General features: G+C 39.8%; 3 non-coding genes across 3 annotated transcripts; 1 reads left to right on the top strand and 2 right to left on the bottom strand.

Moving 5' to 3' along the window:
- Window positions 1-313: 313 nt before the first annotated feature.
- Window positions 314-423, bottom strand: TRNAL-CAA (transfer RNA leucine (anticodon CAA)). The gene is made up of 2 exons: window positions 387-423; window positions 314-359 (listed from the first exon to the last, which is right to left on the bottom strand). It is a non-coding gene; the product is annotated as a tRNA-Leu (tRNA).
- A 1,237-nt stretch (window positions 424-1,660) lies between these two features.
- Window positions 1,661-1,733, top strand: TRNAR-UCG (transfer RNA arginine (anticodon UCG)). Its single transcript has one exon. It is a non-coding gene; the product is annotated as a tRNA-Arg (tRNA).
- Window positions 1,734-2,513: 780 nt separating this feature from the next.
- Window positions 2,514-2,624, bottom strand: TRNAL-CAA (transfer RNA leucine (anticodon CAA)). The gene is made up of 2 exons: window positions 2,587-2,624; window positions 2,514-2,548 (listed from the first exon to the last, which is right to left on the bottom strand). It is a non-coding gene; the product is annotated as a tRNA-Leu (tRNA).
- Window positions 2,625-5,150: the final 2,526 nt, after the last annotated feature.

The raw sequence follows: 5,150 nt of genomic DNA on the forward strand, positions 1-5,150 counted from the left end.
TTTCACCTCTTTCGGTATGTCTTGTCTCCAAAGTGCGGAATAAGACTCTCGCGTTCCGTCCAGACCTCTTTGGTTAATGGGTAAGGTGTCTGACTTTGGATTGGAAGATTGCGGATTTGAGTTGTCTTGAGGTTGCTGGTGATTTAGATCCCCAGGTTACTGTTCTTTTGAGTCTAGAGATTGTACATTGCTGTCTTATGTTATGAAATCAATGTCTTCTGCAATGTACTCTTTCAACGCTTAAATTCAATCTTGGATTCTTTCTCAAAAAATTGTTGAATTAAACGAAGCTCAAAGCACAAAAAGAGATGACTGTCAGAAGTGTGATTTGAACCCACGCCTCCACATGGAGACCAGAAGACCCTCACAGAGAGAAGATAGCATTACTTGAGTCTGGCGCCTAGACCACTCGGCCATCCTGACAAGCTACTGCTGCTATGAAAGAAGATATTTTTTTTACATGGTTTCAAGGCAAGGGACTAGCTCTTAGGGGACCTTTTGCCACTGCATTGGTTTAAAGTGGATTCATTAGAGTCACAGGGTAAGCAGACTTGAGATCCTGCATGTGAAGGCTAAGATTTCACATGTGTTTTTTGATGTGCCATATGTCCACCAAACATATCGCCCCCTGGGCATGCAGGGTTCTTCTACGTATTGTGCGTTGCCAACACCTTTAATGAAATCAAAGTTGATTGCGATGTACTGTTTCAAACACTTAAAAGCAAACTTTAATTCTTTCTCCAACTATTGTTATGAAGACTTTGGCTCCAAGTGGCTCCATAAGAGTCACAGGGCACCTTTGATTTTCTGTTGTACATTTCCTAATCTTTTTGCCCAAAGAAATCTATGTGATCATCCTTTGTATAATGTGCCACAGGGCCCACTACTGAAACACATTTCACACTAGAGTAAAATCTGTCAATTGTATTACAGACATTTTTCAGAGACAATTTGTGGATATTGCAACCTAAAACTAAACAAGCACATCAAATGCAGTCAACCACTGGAAAAAAAACACCACTCTAGTGGGACTCGAACCCACAACCTTTGAATATTGGCATTATTTTCGCATCAAAACTTTAATCTTACAAACGGAGCGCTAAACTGCTTTCCATACTTGTGTTAGATAGTTCTATTGTTTCAGATTACCATAATTTCTCACAGACAAATTGTGGATATTTGGAAATACAATTTAATGCTTCAATTAAAATCTGTCAGATTAAGATCTGTCAATAGTATTACAGAAATTTTTCAGAGACAATTTGTGGATATTGCAACTTACAACTAAACAAGAACATCAAATGCAGTCAACCACTGGAAAAATAATAACTCTGGTGGGACTCAAACCCACAACATTTGAATGCCTTGCCAAGCGCTAGAAGTCCAATGTGCTATCCATTGCGCCACAGAGCCTCGATATGTAAACAGAAAACGTCATGAAACCACCTATCTGACTCACGCATAATCCTTCGTACATAGATGTTTCAAATGCATTAGTCGTTTCTGTGTCCTATGTTTGTCTGCGTGTTCTTAATTAACATCAGTCAGAGGAAGGACAGTGGTCATAAAAAGCATATTGTGGCATGTGAAGTAAAGGAAATATAGTTATGTTTCTCTATGAGAAACGTATCCACACATTTTTTCGCAAACTTTACATGCAGACCGCGTAGCCTAATGGATAAGGCGTCTGACTTCGGATCAGAAGATTGAGTGTTCGAGTCCCTTCGTGGTCGGAGTTGATGGAGATTTGGTTTTGTTGTTCTTTAGAGTTCTTCCATATCAATGAATGTCAGGCAAGTGGAAACTAAGATTTCAACAGTTTCTTTCCATGTTACGTGTCACCCAAGATCTTTAGTCCCTCTTGGTATGAAAGGCAGACATGTCAAAACTAAGATTTCAAGTGTTTTTTTTCAATGTGCCATATGATCACCGAATGTAACCCCATCTTGGCCTACACGGTACCTCTACGGATAGTGCTTTGTTGCGAGATTTGATTCAATCAAAGTTGTCTGCAATTTACTCTTTCAAAAACTTTCAGCAAACATGAATTCTTTTTCCAACTATTGTTATGAAGACTTTGGCTCAAAGCGGCTCCATAAGAGTCACAGGCACCCTTGATTTTCTGTTGTACACTTCCTAATCTCTTTCCCCCAAGAAATCTATGTGACAGCTATTGGAAAGTATCCGACCTGGGTCGTTATTTTCAACTCTTTCGGTATGTCTTGTCTCCAAAGTGCGGAATAAGACTATCGCTTTCTGTCCAGACCTCGTGGCTTAATGGGTACGGTGTCTGACTTTGGATTGGAAGATTGCGGATTTGAGTTGTCTTGGGGTTGCTGATGGTTTAGATCCCCAGGTTACTGTGTTTTGAGTCTAGAGATTGTACATTGCTGTCTTATGTTATGAAATCAATGTCTTCTGCAATGTACTCTTTCAACGCTTAAATTCAATCTTGGATTCTTTCTCAAAAAATTGTTGAATTAAACGAAGCTCAAAGCACAAAAAGAGGTGACTGTCAGAAGTGGGATTTGAACCCACGCCTCCACATGGAGACGAGAAGACCCTCACAAAGAGAATATAGCATTACTTGAATCTGGTGCCTTAGACCACTCGGCCATCCTGACAAGCTACTGCTGCTCCGAAAGAAGATATTTTTTTTACATGGTTTCAAGGCAAGGGACTAGCTCTTAGGGGACCTTTTGCCACTGCATTGGTTTAAAGTGGCTTCATTAGAGTCACAGGGTAAGCAGACTTGAGATCCTGCATGTGAAGGCTAAGATTTCACATGTGTTTTTTGATGTGCCATATGACCACCAAACTTATCGCCCTCTGGGCATGCAGGGTTCTTCTACGTATTGTGCGTTGCCAACACCTTTAATGAAATCAAAGTTGATTGCGATGTACTGTTTCAAACACTAAAAAAAAAAGGCAAACTTTAATTCTTTCTCCAACTATTGTTATGAAGACTTTGGCTCCAAGTGGCTCCATAAGAGTCACAGGGCACCCTTGATTTTCTGTTGTACATTTCCTAATCTTTTTGCCCAAAGAAATCTATGTGATCATCCTTTGTATAATGTGCCACAGGGCCCACTACTGAAACACATTTCACACTAGAGTAAAATCTGTCAATTGTATTACAGACATTTTTCAGAGACAATTTGTGGATATTGCAACCTAAAACTAAACAAGCACATCAAATGTAGTCAACCACTGGAAAAAAAACACGACTCTAGTGGGTCTCGAACCCACAACCTTTGAATATTGGCATTATTTTCGCATCAAAACTTTAATCTTACAAACGGAGCGCTAAACTGCTTTCCACACTTGTGTTAGATTGTTCTATTGTTTCAGATTACCATAATTTCTCACAGACAAATTGTGGATATTTGGAAATACAATTTAATCTTTCAATTAAAATCTGTCATCTTAAGATCTGTCAATAGTATTACAGAAATTTTTCAGAGGCAATTTGTGGATATTGCAACTTATAACTAAACAAGAACATCAAATGCAGTCAACCACTGGAAAAACCACAACTCTGGTGGGACTCAAACCCACAACCTTTGAATGCCTTGTCAAGTGCTAGAAGTCTAATGCACTCTCCATTGCGCCACAGAGCCTAGATATGGAAGCAGAAAACGTCATGAAACCACCTATCTGACTCACGCATAGTCCTTCGTACATAGATTTTTCAAATGCATTAGTCGTTTCTGTGTCCTATGTTTGTCTGCGTGTTCTTATTTAACATCAGTGAGGATAAGAGTGATGACGTAGTCACGTAACTACGTACGTTTGAGACGTGCTGATGGGCCGGCGGATGGTGAAGGGGCAGCATGGCTAGCGCGGAAGTACCGTAATCCCAAACGCCGTCCGCTGACCGCTGACCGCCGACCGCCGAATGTTAAATGCCGAGCACCGAGCATTAAGCACCGACCGCACGCAGTGACCAGTGCTGAGCCCTGAGCTCGGGACGGCTTCAGACGACGGTGCCTTTTCTTCTCCTCCTTGATGGGGGGTGGAATGGAGACAGAGTGCTGAGTTTTGGATGTGGAGCGGTGGGGATTGCCTGGACTCCGGATGACGAACCTTTGTTTTTTGGGTTCCTGACGGTTTCCTGACGGCGGTGCTTCATCTGTTGTTTATTTTTTTTTTTGTTTCCTACGTTTTGGCAACCAATTGCGGCGTGAGTGTTAGAAGCTGGACGCGGATGCTAAGCGTGGCAGAGTGCCAATAAAGCTCCAATAAAGTTGGAAGCGGTAACCGTGAGTTTCCTGGCTACTGGCTATTACACTCTTGATATCTCTAAATGAAATTACTAAAACCTGAATTAGCTGGACGCGGATACTAAGCGTGGCAGAGTGCCAATAAAGCTCCAATAAAGTCGGAAGCGGTAACCGTGAGTTTCCTGGCTACTGGCTATTACACTCTTGATATCTCTAAATGAAATTACTAAAACTTGAATTAAACCAACAAGAAATACATGAAACATACGAACTGTGTATATATGTATAAATATATATATATATAAATACTCCCTTTTTTTTTTTTTTTTTTGGAAATAACATCCTATATTGCTATTGAAGATTATACCTTTCATTTTTTGAAATCTGATGTGTATGGATTTGCATATAATTTGCACTAATTCGCCTTAAATAGATTCTGGTTTAAAGGCGTAAAGATTTTTAAAGGTCTCTTCTCTATAGATAAAAGCGGGCAACGATAATGCCTCCAAAAGGTGACAAAACTGGCAAGGGTGATAAAGAGGAAAAATCTAAAATATCTGTGAAAACAAAGAAACCTCCTCCAATTAGTGCCTACTACTCTCCTAAAAGTCAAACGGATACTTCTGTCTTATCATCTAAATCGTCTCCAGATCGACTAAGTGAGATTAGTATAACCAACCTGCCAGATTATATTACAAAGACCAATTTGATGATGGCACTAGATTCTTTATATATTAAAATTAAAGCTGATTTGGACCATAATCTTAAAGAATATAAGGAAGAAATGACCCATATGAAGGTCACTTTAGCTGCTCAATCAAAAGAAATTACTATGCTACATTTGAAAATCAAACAGCTTCAATCTCAAAATGAAGTATTAAAAGCAGATTTAACAAGACAAGATCTTAAACTTGCAGACCTAGAAGA

This window comes from Sceloporus occidentalis, unplaced genomic scaffold, assembly GCF_023333645.1.
Source record: "Sceloporus occidentalis isolate IW3139 unplaced genomic scaffold, rSceOcc1.0.p SCAF_102, whole genome shotgun sequence".
Lineage (NCBI taxonomy): Eukaryota > Metazoa > Chordata > Lepidosauria > Squamata > Phrynosomatidae > Sceloporus > Sceloporus occidentalis.